Source organism: Cydia pomonella, chromosome 20 (genome assembly GCF_033807575.1).
Source record: "Cydia pomonella isolate Wapato2018A chromosome 20, ilCydPomo1, whole genome shotgun sequence".
In the NCBI taxonomy this organism is placed as follows: Eukaryota; Metazoa; Arthropoda; class Insecta; order Lepidoptera; family Tortricidae; genus Cydia; species Cydia pomonella.
In genome coordinates, this window is record NC_084722.1 from 7,943,169 (window position 1) to 7,965,102 (window position 21,934).

Below are 21,934 nucleotides of genomic sequence, written 5' to 3' on the forward strand. Positions count from 1 at the left end.
TAATGTGTAGAAAAAGTGTCCAAGTCTTCCAGCAGCCGAATCAGGAAAACTGGTCTTCAGCTTACGCGACTAACACCCTGGACATCCAGGCCACCCGGCCTCAACAACTGGAGAATTGGCTCGACTGTTTCCTCCCTGGATCATTACCCTAGAGCAATGATTTTTTCAAATAAGATCAATATCATCAATATCTGTGTCGCTATGTTTTGCTTTTTTGGATTATTTTATTTTGAAGAAGCGCCTCGAAAATCGCAAAAACGGCTCAATTGCTTGACTGCAAATATAAGCGCAGTATAAAAATATGACAAAAAATATCCAAAAAGTCAATACATAGCTGCATTGATTATTTCTTCCTTTTGCAGGTTTCAAAATTTTATAATGATTGGATGAGCTTTGAAGGAGGAAACAGTTGAGAGCGAAACCTCGATTTTTTTGTTGTTTGCGTGAGAATTTTAATCCGAGCTGCAGTTATCCTTATCGCACGTACGTACTCCCGCCCACCGCACAGAAACATAGCATCGAAAATTCAAGATTTGAAAAGTTGCTCAGCTAGGAATTGCACTAAAAAACAGAAATCAAAATATTTCATCAACAACATTTGATTTGTTACTAAGTTGTATCTATGACTGATTATTTCTTTAGTTAGCAGAAGAAACTAACATGTTTATCGTCCTTGTCACCTGCGGGCAAAGATCACATCAATCGCACCAACAATCATCAACTTTTTTGCATGTTTGTAGGTAGGTAAGTGACGATATTTTTTATTACGGTTTGTTTTGCGGATTTTGATCCCAAATTCATAAGTTACTACAAAAATGCTAAACAAACCTATAAGAATAAAAAAAAGAAAATAACAACTGATTTTTTTTTCTTTTTTTTTTTAGTTAGAGTTATAAGTTAGAATACAGAGTTTAATAAGGTGGTAAATCAATTATTTTACGTTACCATTGTAGTAAGTAAATAGTAGATATAACATATAATATAGAAGATAATAATAAAAAAATTACTTACTGGACCTATTTTATTAATGTCATACTTAATGATATTAATATCGGACCAACTACAGACAAGGCGACTCCGATTGTGTAATTTTGTAAGTTCTAAATTTGTGATCTGTGACTATTATCAAGAGGCAACAGGAGTGGTCATTTCTCCGTACAAACGTACTCGACTGTTTCCTCCGTGGTTTTTGTAGCTAGAGCAATGTTTTTTTCACAGCAGATTATTAGCAGCTGTGTCGGACTGTTTTGCTTTTTTTGATATTTTTCTTTCTTAAGGCGCTAGTGCACTTCAAATATTCGCAAAATTGGAATAATTTACTAGGCCGCAAAGAAAAGCATGATATTCAAAACTGACATCAATTAGCCTAAAAAAATCAGTCCAAGACATATCATTTCATTACCATTTAGATCTAAAAATTACGGGTCCGTAGCATAATTTCAAAAATCAAATTTCCTACGTACGAAATTCCTAAAGACATAACATTGAAAATCAAGATTGCTAATCTACGAAATTCTTAAAAAGTAATGTCCTAACACACTTTAAATCGAATTATCTCATTTTCTAATACAAAATGTCATTGTCATGTCATTATTACTATATACAAAATACCTAATGACAATACTATGAGACTCAATATTTCTAGTGCTCAATATAGCGACGTACAAAAAGTCTAAGGACAATTTTTTGAAATTCAATATTTCTAGTGCTCAAAATAGCTACGTACAAAAGGCCTAATCGCAATTGTTCAGTACTAAAAATTCCACTACTAATGACTTTACAACCTTTTATTTAACTTGCAATGTTGGTAAAATCATTGAGCATAAGTGGCATGGAATATGAAGCATTAGAGCAGAGCTCTGATGTGTGTGGCGTGACTCTGCGTGATAAATGGGAAAAATATGATGAGTTTCGTACGTTAGCCCCTTTAAACTTAGGACAGTCAAACGTAGGACAAATGTCGCTCGAAATTTTGAACTTTAAACATTTTAAACGTAGGTTAACTGGACGTAGGAAAAATGTCGTTAGTATTTTCGTGCACTAGCACTTTTGTACTTTAGAATTTTTAAACAAAGGTTAATTAGACGTAGATAATAATTTTTTAGGAATTTCGTACATTAGGAATCATGATTTTCGATGTTATGTCTTTAGGAATTTCGTACGTAGGAAATTTCATTTTCGAAATTAAGCTACGGACCCAAAATTTCGTTACATTTGGTTAAGTGTTGGAGGAGGAAACGGTCGAGTACGAAACATCGTTAATTGAGATTATTACGCAGGATTTTTGGCGTTGTCCTTATCGCACTAGTTTTAGGAGCCGCTTTCGTTAGCGAGTCGGATATATTCACCTAAAATATTTAAATCTCAGCTCCCGTGTCCTCTTAATTCAATAATACATGTATAAATTTAAGTATTATTAATGTATAATGTCCACGAAGATGTACCCCACATCTTGTCTTTCCATACTACTTTGAAGATACTAAAACAAAAAAATTTGAAGTGGATACGTCCACGTCTGTTGATATCAAGTTCCATATTATTACACCCCCAGCTAAAGTAACAATAACGCCTACAAACATTTGCTTGGCACCTCACATAAGTAACAAATCTTGCTCGCATGGAAGAAACCTGCCAATACAAACTAAAGTCAACTCTATCAAATACGTATAAAGATCATATTCATTTGATATAGTAACATTTTTAATATTCATACAGCGAGACACATCTTGCGTCGTGAAGCTCAAAGTAATTTAAAGTCTATTGTAGTATAATTGTATTACGTGAATAGAATTTAACAGGAGGGTGGAAGGAATTATATTTCCTAATAAACATTGGCATTAATTACTTGTTGACGAGCGAGGCGTGACGTTCTTGTAACGATCCCGTGACGGGAATTAGTTTGACAGACTTAATGACTAAAACCAAATATTACCATGAACAATCAAAGATTTTAAGTTTCCCAATTTTCAATTTGGTAAGACTAATGTGGAGAAGATTGTATATGGCTGAAAACCGTTTAAATGCTCTTTCGTCGCTTTTAACTCTTGCGTTTGTACACGTACTCGATCTACCTATATTCGGCGCTTAGACGTCTGGTTTCTGGTTCAGGTCCTGCAACACCATCTATTGAAAGGAAGTAAAATTATTTTAAATCGGGTCTCAGTTTCATAATAACTGAACTTTCGTTCAATAGTAATAGATGTCTCACTAAAATACTGAATTAGTTTACAATAGTTTATTTATCTTTGAGTTTTTTGCAATTTAAACAATACAAATCCTTCTTTCAATCGCTTGAGTTTTACTCTCGGTCGTAAACTAACTGTCAAAGTCACATTTTTCCAAAACCGCGGCAAAACTATCTGTCACTTGTCAAAATAAAACTAAAAGATCGTTCAAGATATCCTCAATATCTATCATTCGACCAACCTGACAATCTAGGAGTTTGTCCTCAAACTCAATCTAGCAGGCACTGAACTTTATAAAACCGTATTTTCCAATGAACCACACGAGTCTTATTCTATTTCAAAATTAACTTTTTGTAACATTTTACTTATCATACATTAGTCTATAATGTGCCATCATAAATTTGTTTCATTAGCCTTATTTAGACAAAATTTTGTAACATTTCACCCTTCACTACACTGGTCTCTAATGCGGCCGTGTATATCCTTGTCAGTCCAAAACATTAACAATATCCACCCGAGGTGTTATTTCACTCCTCACCACACCAATCACTAGTGCAATTGTATAAACCCGATCACTCTGTATTAAACATCAACAATTTTCATCTGAGGTGACATTCCCATTTCACTCCGCACCACACTAGTCTCTAGTGCAGCAGTGTGAACCTGGTCACTCAGTCTACAACATCAACAATATTCATCTGAGGTGACCCATTTCACTCCGCACCACACTAGTCACCAGTGCAGCCGTGTGAACCTGGTCACTCAGTCTAAAACATCAACAATATTCATCTGAGGTGACCTATTTCACTCCGCACCACACTAGTCACCAGTGCAGCCGTGTGAACCTGGTCACTCAGTCTACAACATCAACAATATTCATCTGAGGTGACCCATTTCACTCCGCACCACACTAGTCTCTAGTGCAGCCGTGTGAACCTGGTCACTCAAGTCTACAACATCAACAATATTCATCGGAGGTGACCCATTTCACTCCGCACTACACTAGTCTCTAATGCAGCCGTGTGAACCTAGTCACTCAGTCTAAAACATCAACAATATTCATCTGAGTTAACATTCCCATTTCACTCCGCACCACACCAGTCACTAGTGCAGCCGTGTGAACCTGGTCACTCAGTCTAAAACATCAACAATATTCATCTGAGGTGACCCATTTCACTCCGCACCACACTAGTCACTAGTGCAGCCGTGTGAACCTGGTCACTCAGTCTACAACATCAACAATATTCATCTGAGGTGACCCATTTCACTCCGCACCACACTAGTCACTAGTGCAGCCGTGTGAACCTGGTCACTCAGTCTACAACATCAACAATATTCATCTGAGGTGACCCATTTCACTCCGCACCACACTAGTCACTAGTGCAGCCGTGTGAACCTGATCACTCAGTCTAAAGCATCAACAATATTCATCTGAGTTGACATTCCCATTTCACTCCGCACCACACTAGTCACTAGTGCAGCCGTGTGAACCTGGTCACTCAGTCTAAAACATCAACAATATTCATCTGAGGTGAGCCATTTCACTCCGCACTACACTAGTCACTAGTGCAGCCGTGTGAACCTGGCCACTCAGTCTACAACATTAACAATATTCTCCTGATGTGATAATTAACTCTAAATCACATTAGTCTCTAAAGCAGCCCTGAAATTAATATATAAAACCACAAATAAGGTCCAGCTTAGGCACATGGTCTACCATATCACACACAGTTATAGCTACACCAGCTGTGATCTGACCATCTGCTACATTGAACATAGGACTGCGCTTGAGCAATCTCCACAATCAGTTATCAGTTCAGCTGCCTCCTGACAAAAAGCCTTCGCCTCCAAATGTCAGCAAGCAGCACCACCTGTAGCCGGTTGGTGCTCAGCGACTCCAATGGCCCCGACAGCCGTGCACCGCTTAGGCATGCAGTCTCGCACCGCACTGCCATTCAAACAGGTAGCCTCGCGTTAGACGTCCAGATTCGCAGTCGCTCAGATGTGCCAGTACATTCTGCAACCATAGTTCAGGACAATATCTATGTTTGGCATAACATCATGTTTGAATTCAACATTTGAAATTATATTTGAACTATCCTTGATTACTAAATATATTCTAATAATTTATCAAAATACTGTATACTAAATGTCTGATCAGAATTAATTAAATATGACCTGAAGAGGCCTGTGCCCAGCAGTGGGATATCATCTTGTAAAAATGATAATGGCTTCAATTTCATTAACATGCTGCATCAAAATGCAAACTTACAAGAAAAGTCACAAACTCTCATATTAAAATATAAGAGTTAAGTAATGTCAATAAAACATGTGAACATTGTGAACAAAATATTGACTAAGTTGTAGATCCAATACTGTATGAGCTATAGTAAGCCATCTTTAAATGTTAGTACACCAATTATTTATATTTTAATTTATCTTTTGTACCGCTTATGTATTTCATGATATTGTTAATTGTCAGATTTTCAACAAAATGAGATGTAGTAGTCTATGATTTGCTTGCATCAAACCGTCAATTACTTCAACTTGTTGAAACAAAGAACATGTGTGGAGTATACTTAACTTTTATTATAGCGGCAAATATAGCATGCCCTTGGTAACTTTAGTCATAATACCTGCAGTACCCATTTGTGAAGACATCTGGACATTCCCATTCCATCTTTTGATTATATTTTATAAACCTCCAAACCTTTTACACATGGCCATATATATTGCACATTTGAGTCAACAATTAGGCCTTTGTGGGTATGTTTACCCATGTAGATTGTTCTCAAAATCATTACATTTCATCTTAGAATGCTTAAAATATTAGTAACATGAAGCATTACTCAACATTAAATAACCACTTTCATGTCTTTCTTTGCATGTTTTCAGATTAGCATATGGCCATTGTTGTTGACATGAGTACCTAAATGCCATTATGGCTAAGCTTTCAGGCAGCAATACTCAGGATTCAAGATTTGTTAGACACTATAGCACTCGGTTTGCTCTGCTCTGTCAACATGAACTCTGAACATGATGGCCGGTCCCAGTTTTGCTTTTTTTTGTTCTTTGACTACTGCCCATTCTTCAATGTTCTTGATGCCACTTCTGATAATAGATGTCTCACTAAAATACTGAATTAGTTTACAATAGTTTATTTATCTTTGAGTTTTTTGCAATTTAAACAATACAAATCCTTCTTTCAATCGCTTGAGTTTTACTCTCGGTCGTAAACTAACTGTCAAAGTCACATTTTTCCAAAACCGCGGCAAAACTATCTGTCACTTGTCAAAATAAAACTAAAAGATCGTTCAAGATATCCTCAATATCTATCAATAGATTGCGCTGAATATTGCAGGAACGCGATGTTTTTACACAATGTCAATCTACTTTTTATATTCGTCCATGTTTCTGCCTATATATACGACAACAAATAAATTATCCGACATATGTAACAAAGTTCTAACTTAACCTGACCCCTGCCTGTAACTTGCAATCTAACTTCGCCAGATAGAGACTGGCTATTGACACAGATTTATACCAAAGTAGACCACGAAAATGCACCTATTTAGAGAGGACGTAGCTATAGTCCGTATCTTTAGGTATTTAAAAGAATGTTAGGTTGTTCCTTGTTCATACATTCATATACAAAACGGTAAGTTTTTGAATGTCAAATTTAGCACTTTTCTTTTACGAGTAGTTTATTAATATTTCTTTTAAGCAAGGTACGACATAGAAAAACTATTATTGAAGTAGCTACTAACTTAATAATAAAATATGTCGTCATGTCTACAGGTCACCTTGATATGCAATGGTGCCAAGTAACCTGGCAGTGGTTCATTTTTGAATGGCCCTGGTTAGCTAATAGGAAAATTTAAACGTATCGTTATGATTTATGATAAATATTTTTTAATACAACTGTAAGATTCGTTATGATATAGGTACTAATAAAAAAAGTTTTTTTTCTTTGAAATACATAATAGTTCATCTAGAAAACTTAATCATACTTTAAAACAAATTACTGTAGATAATGTGTCGCCTGTAGATGTCTGCGCTAGCAGAGCACGGGGTGTGAAATTAATAAGACTGCCTGGAACTTGCAACTATGTCAGCATATTGGGCTGCCCGCGGCTAGGATTACTGCAGTCTGTTCTCATGGTTACAGGCTTTATTACACTCAATTTCGGCTTGCTTGTTGGAAAATGTACTTATAACGCTACGCCTTTATTGATAAAACTTACCAAGCCTTTACGACGACGCCTTGTTAGATTTGACAGATGTTTATGAAAAACCCCATATCGACGGATTGGAAGGACGGACTTATGAAAAATAATCTGTCCAATGGGGCAATAGAAATGAAACGAACAGCGTGACAGGCGGCACGAGTGCAAACGACAAAATTGGATGAAAATGCTACCGTTTCTAAGGACAGATGGTTTTATATCCTGAGTTAACATAAAGGACACTTTATCACATGTTAGGGGATCAAATACGGGATAGAAATGCGTTCTAAGCAGCCGAGGATATTCATATTCATATTCATATCGTATTTTTAATAGGTACTTACCACAACCTGTAGGGCTAAGATCGTCGGCTTTTTGAGCTTACTGTGGGACTTAGTCAATTTGTGTAATAATGTCCTATAATATTTATTTATTTATTTTTATTGTTTGTCACCATGCCTATCACGTTCTAACAAGTATATAAACGCGAAAGTAACGGGCATAGTGACAAATGATAAAAATGGAACCATGTTGCTATTGCTGATTCGATTTTTAAAAGAAATCGAAAGAATGGAGTGTTAACTCTACTGAATAATGGAGTAAGCAACTCTAATATCATTGGAATAAGTAAAAAATACACAATCTTATACATATACACAATCTTCAGAACACCCCAAAAGTCATCCCAAAACATACTACGCAGCGACCTGACATGTCAACATTCAGGATAGAATTAATATTGTACAGTCGCCAAGGTATCGAAGTGGCCAGGGTGCTCAAAAATATCTAAACACGCTTCTATTGTCAAGGTGTTAGAGTGCGTGTTCAGATATTTGTGAGCACCTTAGCTGCTGCGATATTTCTAACGGCGACTTTACCTATGCGTTGTTTTATGTCCACCATATTAATTTTCCGCTAAAATGTGCGTTAATATTATAAGACATCATTTTTCCATTTTCTCTGGTCTTTCGCGTGGGTAGAATGTATTTTATTACTACGCCGTTTTGTTTCATATTTTGCTTATTTTATATTCTAAAGTCTCCGTACTACACTATTCAAGCAGTATAACAATATGTTCCCATAAAAGATTTTGCAGGCGTACACCGCATTGTGTTCTTGCTACATTACTTTGACAAAATGACGTAACAAATTTACTTTACCCATAAACTTAACATCCTTTGGTCTTGTGTGAAAGTTTGCCCAGTTTAAATTAACAACATTGTTAAGATGCCCCTTACATGGTCGACTAAAACATACGGGTTGAAGTTTGCGATCATGCTACTAGTAATTTAAAGTGTGTTGCATACGTTAAGGATTGGGAAGGGGTTGGTAGCTTATGAACTATCGCTCGCTCGTATCTTTGCATCAAAGTAATAAGACGCATTATATCAGCAATTGAACAATTAGCCATCCTATTGCAGTAAACACTTAACGAAAGATAATAATTAGAAAAGACAATAATATCAAAGAGAACTCATTGTGTGTGTGTGTGTGTGTGTGTTTTTTAAACTTTACATCTTTAAAGTTAAAAAAAAACGTACCTCTTAGTTTGATACCCAGAACAGATGGCGCTGTACGGCGCCAAATGTTTTGCGGTCACTGAATTGTCAAACGTCAACTTTTGACAATTAGAGTTAGGTACCGTAAAATGTATGGACATGTAAGCGCCATCTTGTAATGTTTACCTATCAAATTTGAAGCACGAAATTGTTTTAGATTTTACACATCTTAATCAATGTATCTTTGATAATATACTACACATGTACCTCAAATACCTACATGGTCTATGTGTCATATGTCATATAACTGATGACGACCAGTTTGGCCTAGTGGGTAGTGACCCCGCCTACGAAGCCGATGGTCCCGGGTTCAAATCCTGGTAAGGGCATTTATTCATGTGATGAGCATGGATATTTGTTCCTGAGTCATGGGTGTTTTCTATGTATTTAAGTATTTATAAATATTTATATATTATATATATCGTTGTCTAAGTACCCCCAACACAAGCCTTATTGAGCTTACTGTGGGACTTAGTCAATTTGTGTAATAATGTCCGATAATATTTATTACTTATTGTTATTATTTATAACTCATATAATATAAATTAACGATAGGTATTTTATGAACCGATATGATGAAACTGTTTAAAAATATTCAAACACCTAAATTCCAAATAAAGATAAGTTAAGATTTAGTTGTTTCCAGAAAACTATATTTAAGTATTGTGTTAAGTAGTACCTTTCTACTACTACTAGTAAGTAACACCTTTCTCTCAAGACGATTTGGATCGATATTATTACAATCAATTACTGAAATACGTATCTAACATATGTCGATATTGACATTATCCTTTGCGGCGTCGGCTTCTCTCTTGAAAATATTGTTCCTTTTCCTTTCGCTGAGCTTAACCCTTCAAAATATGTGGAAAATCACCCTTTCGGTCAGAAGCGAATGGACAATTTTAGGTATTATACCCATATGAGTACTGGAAGGTATTTGACAGAAAAATCTGGTGGAGTGTACTGTCCTTTCCTTAATACCAGGTATTTGCAAAGCCACGGACTGGTATTTGGCCCTAAATATTGGCCATAATCACTTTTTTATTTTAGTTCTACCCCCTGTAAGCCATCCAAATAATAACAGATAATACATCACACCAAGGCTATCCAACACGTGTGTAGACTCAGCCGAAACTTACCGTTCGCCGAGTGTTCGCGTGAATGTTCGATGCACTCAGATTTCATAATTTTTAAATTTGTATTATTTATGTGTTGACTGGACCATATTGTGTTGGGTGGGTTTCGCTATGGATTGTGGAGACTAAGGAATGTATTTTATTTTGCATTTAATTTTAAAAGTTAGTCTATGGTTTTTCTTGATTTGTACTCTTGAGATGTAAACACCAGAAAACCTGCTATAAAAACACACATTTTGCAGGATACTATAACTTGGATCTTTTTAAATCGAGAGTGAATAGACATCTTTTAGGTAAGCATGTTCCATTCTAGACTGCATCAGCATTTTCCATCAAATGAGATTGTGGTCAAATGCTTAACTTTTCGTAATAAAAAAAAACAAAGGAAGTTTTAATATGTTTCTCAGCATATCTAAGTCAAAATTGCAACCTGCACCTCCTATTATTGGTGTTTTTTTCTTCGTAGGCACATTCAGTACTTCCCTCCCCTCTAACTTTAGAACCATGGGTCCAAAACATATGAAAAAAAAATCGTGAAACTAAAGGTTAGTAAAGACTCAAAGAAAATCGATTGAGCAGTTTTTGAGCAGAGCAAAAAAAGTCTATTTTGAAGGATGGGTTACAACGGAACCCTACATTGAGCATGGCCCGACATGCTCTTGGCCGGTAAAACAAAAATAAAATATTGTTAGGAAGCCATTTAAGCTACAAAATATTTTTGGGCAACTTTTAGGACCAAATACAACTCTGTGAAAGGGTAAAAGTTGAAGTATGAAAAATTTAATAAGATCAGTTTGCTGAGTTGCATACCTAGTACAAAAGTTTATTCGGATTAGTTTGTCATTACTCAACTCGTATATTATATCGAAAGCCAAAGTACAAAATGCGAACTTTCCACACCAACATTCACGCTATTTGAGTAAAGTTTGCTAAGTACAACACCAAACGTTGACTTTTTGCTCCATCTCTGCCATCAGCCAAGATTCTGCGGTCAAATTGACATAAATGACATTTATGCATAATCCCACTTTAAGACGAATATCAAGCTATATAAAGCTGTTTTTGCCTCGAACCACTTGCTGTAGATGAACTATTTAAATTCCCAGTTTACAAACTGAGGAAGTTATCTCGTTAAATGCACCGAGAGTTTGCGAGAAACCGGCCTAACTTTGTGACCCACAACCAATTAAAGTAGACCTTCTAGACAAAACAATAATACATCATAAGCCTTAACTAGCAAGGCGCTCTTAAGCCCAACAGAGCTCTTTCTGAGCTGGGTGGAGAGCTATCACTGAATTTAAGGTGCTTCGTCATCTTGGTCTTAGTTTAAATTGAGGTCAAAAGAGACGTCACTGGAATAGCTAACTTTACGTTTATAATGCTAAGCAAAGGAAGCAAGTGAATTTCAGTCTAACTTTTCGGTAATTTATTTTGGTACCAAATGGGATTTTGGATTTATGCCAGCAAAACATGGTTTCTTACGTTCATTCGTGTTTTAGCCAAGTAACTATACATTTGCGCAGGTCGACTTATTATTAAAGTCATATGATTATTTTTATACATAATTTAACTATTGATTGAAGTTGTTCGTTAACGCTTTTCACTTGGCTTTTGCATTGTTTACAATGCAAACAATAAATCTACTTACACAAATAAATGTCTAAATAAGACAAAGAGAACGTCTTGACAAAATGCCGTTGTTAAACCGGAGAGAAACTTCGATTGTACAAGTTCATATGTACTCCCGTGAGACCTTGAATCAATTTAAGTTTCTTGTTTCGACTTATTTTTTGTAAGGAAATGTGTTTTTTTATTAGTTTGCTACACGAAATATATTGTTTTCTTCATTGAATTTTGGTGTAATCCATGGAAGACCAGCGCTGTAGCATATATATGTTAGAGCATATGCTGAGTGGTCTCCATTTGTAGCCTCTATTGCAGCATCGTCACTGTAACTATTGCATGTTAGTACAGGTTACATGTAGTTATAACTGTTTAGTGTATAAGGTCTTTTTTTCTTTCTTTTTTTTACTATTGTGGTGCTGTTTGTAAATGGTTTTGCTATTCTATGCTATGCCGACCTTAACTTTCACTGCTCTCATTTTCCTTATCAAATTGTAGTTTAGAGATTCAATCAACAATATAAGTAATTAGTTACCACTTATTTTATCTAAATATAATCAGCGCATAGGTACTATGTGTGTGCTACAGTTAAGACGAAAGGGGATAGCCGCTTCTCCATACAAACGTAGTCCCGATTTTCGTCTCTGGATCTTGACATTATGGAAAATATTTTTACATAATTTGATTTGACGTTTCACTTTATTTAGATTTTTTGATCATTGTGAAAATTAAGAGCGGAACAGATTTCATACAAATATTTAAATGCTCCTAACTCTTATAATAATTAATAATTTGTAAAAAAAATCAAACGTAGGGGCATAGCCTGTGGTTGAAATACAACAAATTGTCACAAAATATTTTCAACAATGTGACTATCGACTATCCAGAAAGGAAAATGAGTATTTATTTAATATGAATAATTAAACAATATTTATTCAAAATATTTGGTAGGATGGCCTAACTTAGGTATTGAAGTAGTAAGTACATAGTAAGGTAAAGCTCACGTGGAAGCTGTTGCTTGTTAGGGGACAGTTGTCTCCAAATTTCTGAATTTATAGATACGATCGACTTTGAAAGTGAATTTTTAAATTTCCGAAAATATAGGTGGGTTATTGTAACTATGTACAAGTCCGAAACAAGTGGAAGGCGTTAGTCCACAATTAATTCATAGAGGCCACGACCCTCAGCAATGAGGAACACGACACAAGGAGGAGGGATTGTATGAGTATATCCTTATACTGTGGTGCTGGTTTGTCCGTGAAATTGTCATCTGCTACAAAATATCCGATGAGAAACTGGCATGTAAGGTTTTCTTAAAATTGTTTTTTTTTTTTGGACCAGCTCTTAATCTATAATCGCTGCGAGAATATTTCGCGGCGATATAATAACGACAAGATAGAACAAACATTTAAAGACCTCGGATCAAAATCTATATGCACGATAAAATAATCAAACGTCTTCAATAACTAACTTAAGCATCAACCATATCATTCAGTTTTATTAGCTTACAATAGTTTGTATTCATCCAAATGAAAAAATCCAAGCTCGTTTTCCAGCGTGTGATCGAAATTCTAGTATTGTCACTGAGCTCAATAAGCTTACTTTGCCCCGTCTTCTTCCCTATGTATATTCGACTTTAGATCTTATGAACTTTGTTCCAAAGTTGGCTTTCCTTTGTACAGCGTACTGTTATCTAAGGGTTATGCTGACACATTCCGTTGTGTATTATTAGGGTCTGTTTCAGTATTGCATGTGTTATCAACAATTTTACGCGGCTACGAGCATTGGAGGATTTTATAGGCCAAGTTTTCGTTCTTTATTGGAAGTTCTTGGCGTTTTCCTGAAAATCAGTCGAATATGGTAATAGTGAGGAATAAAAAAATATATCTACAGAAAAGCTTTAACAGAATTCACTTTGCGTTCTACATATAAGTATTGATTATTAGATCTTATATAAGACACCATATTGTAAACCTAATTAAGTAATTCATGTATAATTATTATTTATTTGGTTACGTTAGGTACATATCCGTCTTTGGATAACAGACTTACATATATACACCAAATTTAAACTTAATTGGTCCAGTGGTTTCGTAGAAAATAGGCTGTGACAGACGGACAGAAAGAAAAAAGAGTGATCCTATCAGGGTTCGGTTTTTTCTTTTGAAGTACGGAATTCTAAATGGTTCTTGAAGAACCCTCTTCGTTTTGAAAGATCTAACATAGGACGTTTTTTTTTCTCGTTATAACTAATCCAATAAAAGGTTATATAACGTACTTACTTTGTTAACTTGTGAAGTTAACAGCTCCATCTATCTGATTTTTCATCTATCTACTCGAACTCTAGATGGCTTGTCAATAGATCAATAATCAATAAGCATCCAATAAAGTACATAGTTCCCAATACAGTCCATAGGTGGCGCTGTCATCAATAAGTCAGGGCTAGGGCAAGTGAATCTAGCTTTATTTATTTCACTTTCCAGATACATATACTTACTCGATACGAAGCACAACCTTGTTTATCTCCGACTACCTCAAGATCCTCCTACATCTGCCCACTTGCCTACATATAGGTACGTAAAGAAAAAAAAAATTACGTTTTAAACTCCGTATTCTGCGGATTTCACATATGATGTGTCGTGGTCTTGGACGTGTTTATTAAACAAATATTTTAAATATTCTTCATGCATGTAGTCTATTGCACACTTTCTGTATAGATTACAATGCTCAGGGAAGCATATTAATTTAGCGTATTAATCACAGTAATCATACCTCAATTAGTTTTCTTATCTGATATAATTATAACTTTTAACAATAATATTGCTATAATTATAAGGCATAGGTCTTAGATTACGTACCTAATTATGATTATCATCGATCGTCTTATTTTTATCAGGATAAAATAACCAAAGGGAAACCTCCCTAAAAATGTCAACACTTATAGGGAAAGCTCAATTTTTTGCCGCTAGACTTTTAATTTTTTGATTGCCTACCCTTCTATCGTTATACCTATAAAAGATTCCTGCGTTCATTTGTGATCACTCTGATCAAATAGATTAATTATCTACAAAACAAGTCATATTAAAACGACATCGTTACTTCGTTTATTGTGTGTCGACAGAGTAACATCTCTAATGCGCAAAATGTTCAAGTCAGTAAACAAGACCAAGTGCCAGTAGTTCGAAAAACTCGCGCGGCTAGAAGATGTTGATGTCAACTTTAGCCAGTCTTCTTCGGGACCACGGGGACAACGCCGTCCTCGGAACGTCGGACGTAAACGTAAAACTTAATACGCGATTAAGTCCCGTTTATATTAGTTAATAATTTATACAAGGAGTTAAGAGTGACAGAGAAAGATGCTCGCAATTTGCGAACTTCGGCGTTCGCGGTAGGCTCGACTCTAACAAGCTCCATAGTACTATCGTAAGAAAAAGATAATAAATGTTTCTCTCTAATGTCTATTACGCTCCATTGACAAGCGCCTTGGTTAAAAACTAGAAACGGGCGGAGAGGACCGCGACCCTGGTCCTGTCAGCATATCTGTCTCTCTCTCTCTCTCTTACTCATACCTGTGTTCTTGACAGAAGTTACGGCGGACCACCTTCCTCACGATCGATCATGGTGGCGGTCCGGTACGCCTATCAGTAACAGCTTTTAGACGACTAAATTAAGTAAGATTTTGTGAAGCGTTTTACAGAAGAGAATAAACTATATCCATCCCTTTTTGGGGCCATAATACTAGCACAGCAAAAAGACACAAAGATTCCCTCTGACTATCCACGAATGAGAAAAGATCTTGGCCAAACTATATATTCCACGTTATCCTAATATCCCAGATACATATAACTCATAGTCACCCTAATTAGAAAGAGATGCAACAGCCCACCTTGATTTCTCATGTGGACATTCTTTTTGACCAATGTACCCTATCCGGATAATCTTATAAGTCCGTGATTCAGCCTTACGAATATGTTTGTGCCGCACAGTGCAGCACACTGGTGGAATCCCGCCTTTAAGAGGCGAAGTAAACTCGAAAACACAAGCAGGATTCCAAATCAGATTTAGCAACTTCTAAGGTTTCCATTTTATTTTGATCTGACCTTGAAATCGCTTACGTTGATTGGTGCGTGTGAAATAAAGTGAAATTCGTGCGTAAGATGCGCCAGTCAACATGACGATCGTCAAAGTCGTATCAAAGCCGGTTCAAATCCATTATAATGTTTGATCAATAAAGACGTTCATCGACACGATTTACGATGTAAATAATAAAACTTTTATTATTTTTCATGATTTTTTTCATACATTTTGGCACAACCATGCGGTCTGTGACGTCACAGGTCACAGGCTGCACGGTTTTTGTACGTAGCGTTATTTTTTTACTCGCAGTGCACGCACCATTTGCTTTCGCAAGTTTCTGGGGCACAACAGATAGCAGGTTTACTAGAAACCTTTAGCTCTCACGGGAAGTAGAAATGATGGATATTTTCCAACACATCCAAGCCTGTAGGTTTAGTCATAGAGAAATGAGAAGTAAGCATAGAATGCTCACTCCATAGTCGATACTACGAAAATAATAAGCGAATTGGTACCAAAACGTATGGAGTGAGTACTCTATGCTTTCTTATTATTTCTCTATGGTTAAGTGTGATTACAGATACAAATGTGCCGATTCACTTCGTGAAATTGGTTAGAAGCTTGTTATTTCGTACACAAGTAGGTATTACAATACAGAGTGCCAGGTGAGAATGCACTTTGGTGCATAACTAGGCATACTTTACAGTCATGACTGGTGGTTCGCTTTAACAGCATTCCAACGGTGTTGCACGCATCTACAACAGTAAGAGCTAGAAATACAGAATTTCGGATGAAATGAAATAAAATACGATTACTGTGATCTTTGCGATGAAACAAAATCGTCTTTATGCTTCACTCTTTCGGATAGCACTGATATTCTGCGAAGCGTTAACTATCAACATAACAATTATCAACAAACTTTTACTTCAAGGGATAAATGTGTAATGTTGTCGATCATCAACAGAAGTTGCGAAGTGGATCAAGGTGCGTAGACAAGATGCCAATCGCTAATTTAGTGTAATAATGTCCTATAATAAAAATAAAAATAAAGCTCCGTAGCGAACGAAACGCAACTGTCACTGTCGCGCTATTATGGAAGAGTGATAGAAATAGATAACTACGATACGCTACCTACTGAGCGTTAACGATTGGCACGTTGCCTACGCAAGTACGCACGCAAGGGTTTAGCCAAGATGAAAATCATACATCGACAAACGCCAAACGAAAAGAAAGTTTGTACGGAATGACAGATGCTACGAAAAAACACAATCTGCCTAGTGGGTAGTAACCCTGCCTATGAAGCCAGTGGTCCTGGGTTCGAATCCCGGTAAGGGCATTTATTTGTGTGATGAGTACAGATATTTGTTCCTGAGTCATGGATGTTTTCTCTGTATTTGTATATTATATATATCGTTGTCTGAGTACCCACAACACAACCCTTCGTGGCTTACCGTGGAACGCAGTTAATTTGTGTAAGAATGCCCCTATAATATTTATATATTTATTTTATTATATAATAATTGAATTGGTTTTTTTCTATCAACGTTTGTCATCTTGGTTAAGCCCCGAGTTCTTCCTCAAAAACAAGTTGTCTAATGGCATTTTAAACACCTCACCCATTTATCCATTTCTACTGCTGGCTTTTCAATAATGTAAGACGACATCGTGGTGCGCCATCAAAGCCTATGAAATACCTACTGAAGTACCTACTTCTAAATATAACCTAACCTTCCCCGAAAGTAGCCCACGGATCGTTCAAAGACCAATGGGTTCCATGAAAAGGGAATCGTGCGTTTCCAAATATCTCCTCTAATAAATAAAATTAGTGCCCGACCGATGGACGGACCGACACTTGCTAATAGGGTTTTCCGTTGCACCCTTTCAGAGGGCTTATTGACTTCTTTATTCTTTTTATTGCCATCTCGATTCTACCTTTCCGGTGGACGTTTTAGCTGTGATTGGGTTAAATGAATTTGAAAGGGGGGTTATACAGAGTGGAGCGTATAAGAGGGTCATTTAATGAAATGGCAAACGATTTTAAATTTTATGTTTAATAATCTTAGTTTATAAAATAGAGTCGGGTTTGTTGTATTTAAATAAAAGGGCCAGCCAATAGCGATGATTTTAAAATATATTATGTAAATATTTAAAAAAAATCCTCAAGTCATGCCTTATGCGCTTACTGTGGGACTTAGTCAATTTGTGTAATAATGTTCTATAATATTTATTTATTTATTTTTTATTAAGAAACAAGTAGGTAGTAATGGAAATCATTCTATGTAATGAAAAAGAAGACTCGAAAAAATGGATGTATTGACTGAAAACTAAAAATCAAAAACAATTAGATTATAAAATGAAAAAGTACGTGAACCCCAAGTCCCGACCCCAACAAATAGACAGCTATGTTCTAAATTAGTATGTTAGTACTATTTGTTTTATGTGATGCACAACTGTTTGATCTTTGTAGGTAGTCATTGGTAGATAGGAACTAATAAAATAACAAATATTTTAAAAATGAATTACTGGAATCATCACGGACATAAAATATTACTAAATAAGGAGCCATACATTTTAATTCTATACTTTTATACTTAATACACAGCAGGCGACACCTTGTATAGTAGTTAACAATATTAGTTTGGATAAAATATATTATGTTAAAATGGGTTATAAACATTATTTTCTTATTTTCTTAAATAATCTAATTTAACTCTTAGATAATAGGTATACTTTTGAACTGTGCTGGCTATTAGGATCAGGGGGGTGTCACTACGCAGTTTAGGTATATTTGGCCGGCGCGCCTGCCGGGCAGGCGTATAGCAGCGGGCTGCCGCTCGGCTCGCACGATCACGATAGTCGTGTCACTGGCGCTCGCGCTAATTGGAAAATACACAATGGATTCGAAACCTAAATCTCGATCTACTCCGTATAAAAGATATTGTTCTGTTTACTGATGTCTGAATAAATGGAAGAACAAGGAAGCAGATATACTTAACATTTTTTTTAAATTCTGGACGATATTGAAAGTTAGTTAAAGTTACATTCTTTCATCTTTAATAACATTTTGATTCGTTATGTTTGCATAAAATTAAAGCGCTTTAGACCAAATTAAAATGAATTATGCATTCCTAAGCTTAAAGTAGGTAAATACCTACTTCTAAGAATTTTTCAATAGCCTAGGGGGTAAGGTCTATTAAGCACCTACTAAATTATTCCTTATGAATAACTTATAGGTAAACACATATACTTATCAACAACAAGGTATCACAAAATGTTAAACAAGAAGGTACCTATAATTACGTCGTCAAATAGGTTGATGATTGATATAGTGTAAGAGCTAGTGACCTTTTCGCGAATCGTACTTTCTTTTTACAAATTTCGACATTCACACAACAAAACATATTTTTCACCACACCCGCTCGTAAAGGCTGATTTTACCCTTTAAAAACAGTGAGTAAAGTTGCATTTTATCCTCTAGAGAGTTAAAGTAATTAGATTTTGATTTGTTGTTCACGCGTTAATTAGCTTGTTGGATAGACTAATAATACTTCAACGATTATTTTGAATAGTAAATATTACACATAATTAATATTTATTACATGTAATATCAATTGTTGCAATGAAAACAGATTGTAGTTTCCTCGCATAGTCGCATAGGTGTGGTTAAATAGTTATTTATTATACAAGGGGGCAAAGTTGTTGTCTAAATTTTGTGATTATATTGAGACCCAAGACAGCGAAAGATTTCAAAATTGATCCACGAGCGTAGCGAGTGGTCAAATAGTGGAATTTTGAGCGTGCGAGGGCCTCGAAGCACGAGAGGTTGAACAAATTTTGCCGCCGAGTGCCTACTCAGGAAAAAAAAAATTCAATTACTGCAAGAGATTCATTTACGTAGGTAATTGCCATGTTCGTGTTTCCCTGCGAACTATTTATTAAGATTGTATATTTTCGACTCTGAGATTTAATAATCGAACTTTTAAATTGGGGATAAATCAATTAAATAATACTTAAAAGTAAAACAATTAAAAGGTAATGTTGTAATAAACACATTTGATTTTTGTACCTATTTGTATTTTATTTCATTACAAATACTCAGTTAAACGCCCATCGGTCCAATAAACTAACTTAACAATTAACATAATTAAGTTGCCAGCTCTTAGACTATGATTATGGCGCGTCGTCTTGGAAGCAAGCGTAAAGGCGAGGCGGCGGCGCCCGATCGGTTCGCATTTCTTCTTTAGTTCCCGGAGTCCTTACTTAGTAAGAGTTAAAATAAACATCCTTAATTTATTGAATATTGGTTGGCCATACACAATATTAGGAACTGACCGATATATACTTCCGTGAGAATCAGACATACTATCTCCGGATAAAAATTTTATGTTTACAGTTACAACGTTTGTTATTCCTACATAATTATTTACCTTAAAAATAATCAGTAGGTATAGGTACAAAAACTTGTCAAGTGAAAACCCTGTGCCGGCACTCACAGCTGGGTCATAAAACTGCGGCGCGCAAAGAAGATTCACGGTTCGTGCGCGGTTATAAGTTTCAAGTTTGCTTGCAGGCGGCGAGTGTAGGTATAATTTTATACCTAAATCTGACTTTTGTGAAGGAGTGAATTTTCTGTACGGTAGTACTATTAGTTATTCTGTGTTAGGATCTTGTGTTTGTTCGATAACTTACCGAGAATGTGAATTTTTGTAGGTATACTTACCTAAACACCCGGACACGGGTATGTCCTTAAACTACGTCCAAAAGAGAGGTATGGGCACTGTGAATGTTCTCTCTTTCTGTGGTAGGATACAGTAAAGCGCATGTCATTCTAGATCTAGAGCAGAGCCCAACCACTAGATCCTACTCATAATGTTTAGTTCCTGCCGGTGAGTAAGGTTGCCAGATTTCAACAAGAGTGCGAAGTGTTAGGGTCAGCAACGTGCAAGTAACATAATTATCTGCAGTTTGAGGCGTCTGTAGGCTACGGAGACTGCTTACCATCAGGCGGGCCGTATGCTTGTTTGCCGTAGTGTTTACAAAAAAACACATGACACCTCATGAAATCACGGTAACAGTATTTTATCAAGCTTTATTCGTGATCTATAGAAAAAAAAATAAGCACTTAAATGCAATAAAATGCATTTACTAACTTGTTCTCTGACGAGTCGATAGTGTATGTTATATGTGCAAATAAGCCCAAATAAATATAATATGATATGAATTTGTCTGAAATGGAATCGCCTTTTTTTCAATGTCAAATATCTCATCCTCTGTCAAATATCTAACCTAACCTAACTTAACCTTTCCCAATATAAGAAACATCATATCAAGTAACCAATAAATAAAGTATCAGTCAATTTTGTGCTCAGAAGCAATATCATAAAGCTAGTTTATTTCAAATTCACACTGTTGGTTCTTATTGTCATGTCTTTAAAGTCTATTTTCGGGTAAACGAGTCGTGTTGTGTGATAAAATATCTATACCACAATCAATTCTACAATAAAAACACCGATGCAAAATGAATTGGCACAGGATAAAGTGCGTAACGGAGCGGCGAAGCCTTCTCGTAATTTCCCTGGGGATAACTCGTTAAGGCTCGTATACAAGAGTGGAGAGGAAATGGGAACTGACTAGGTGTATTAAGATAGTAAACATACGTGTCTAACAAAATGGTGTTACAGACCGCGAGCCAGGAATAGATTTTCATGACAAATTGCCTCCCGGGCGAAAACTCGTATAGTGGTTAACGGCTATGTATGATTAACCCTCGTGGACGTCCGCTGCCGCTCCATTGGTGGGTTGAGGAATGGCATCCACCGGAACACGTGAAAAAAATGTCATCGCCTCCCGTCTGATACTTTGTCAGATGATAGTTCAGATGCTATTGTTACTTAAAAAAATCGTCAGCCGGTTGTATCGCGGTGGTAAGAACGTCAGCCGGTCGCATGAACATGTAAAAAATAAGCGCTTTACCTTTTTATGGTAGTCATAACAAAATCATGATACTGCATATAGCATACCATCAGGCGTTTCAAATAAATTAAATAAACGGATTACATAATTTGCACATTACATTTTTTACATGTTCATTTTACAGCTGAAGCCGCGGCTTTCCACTGCGATACAACCGG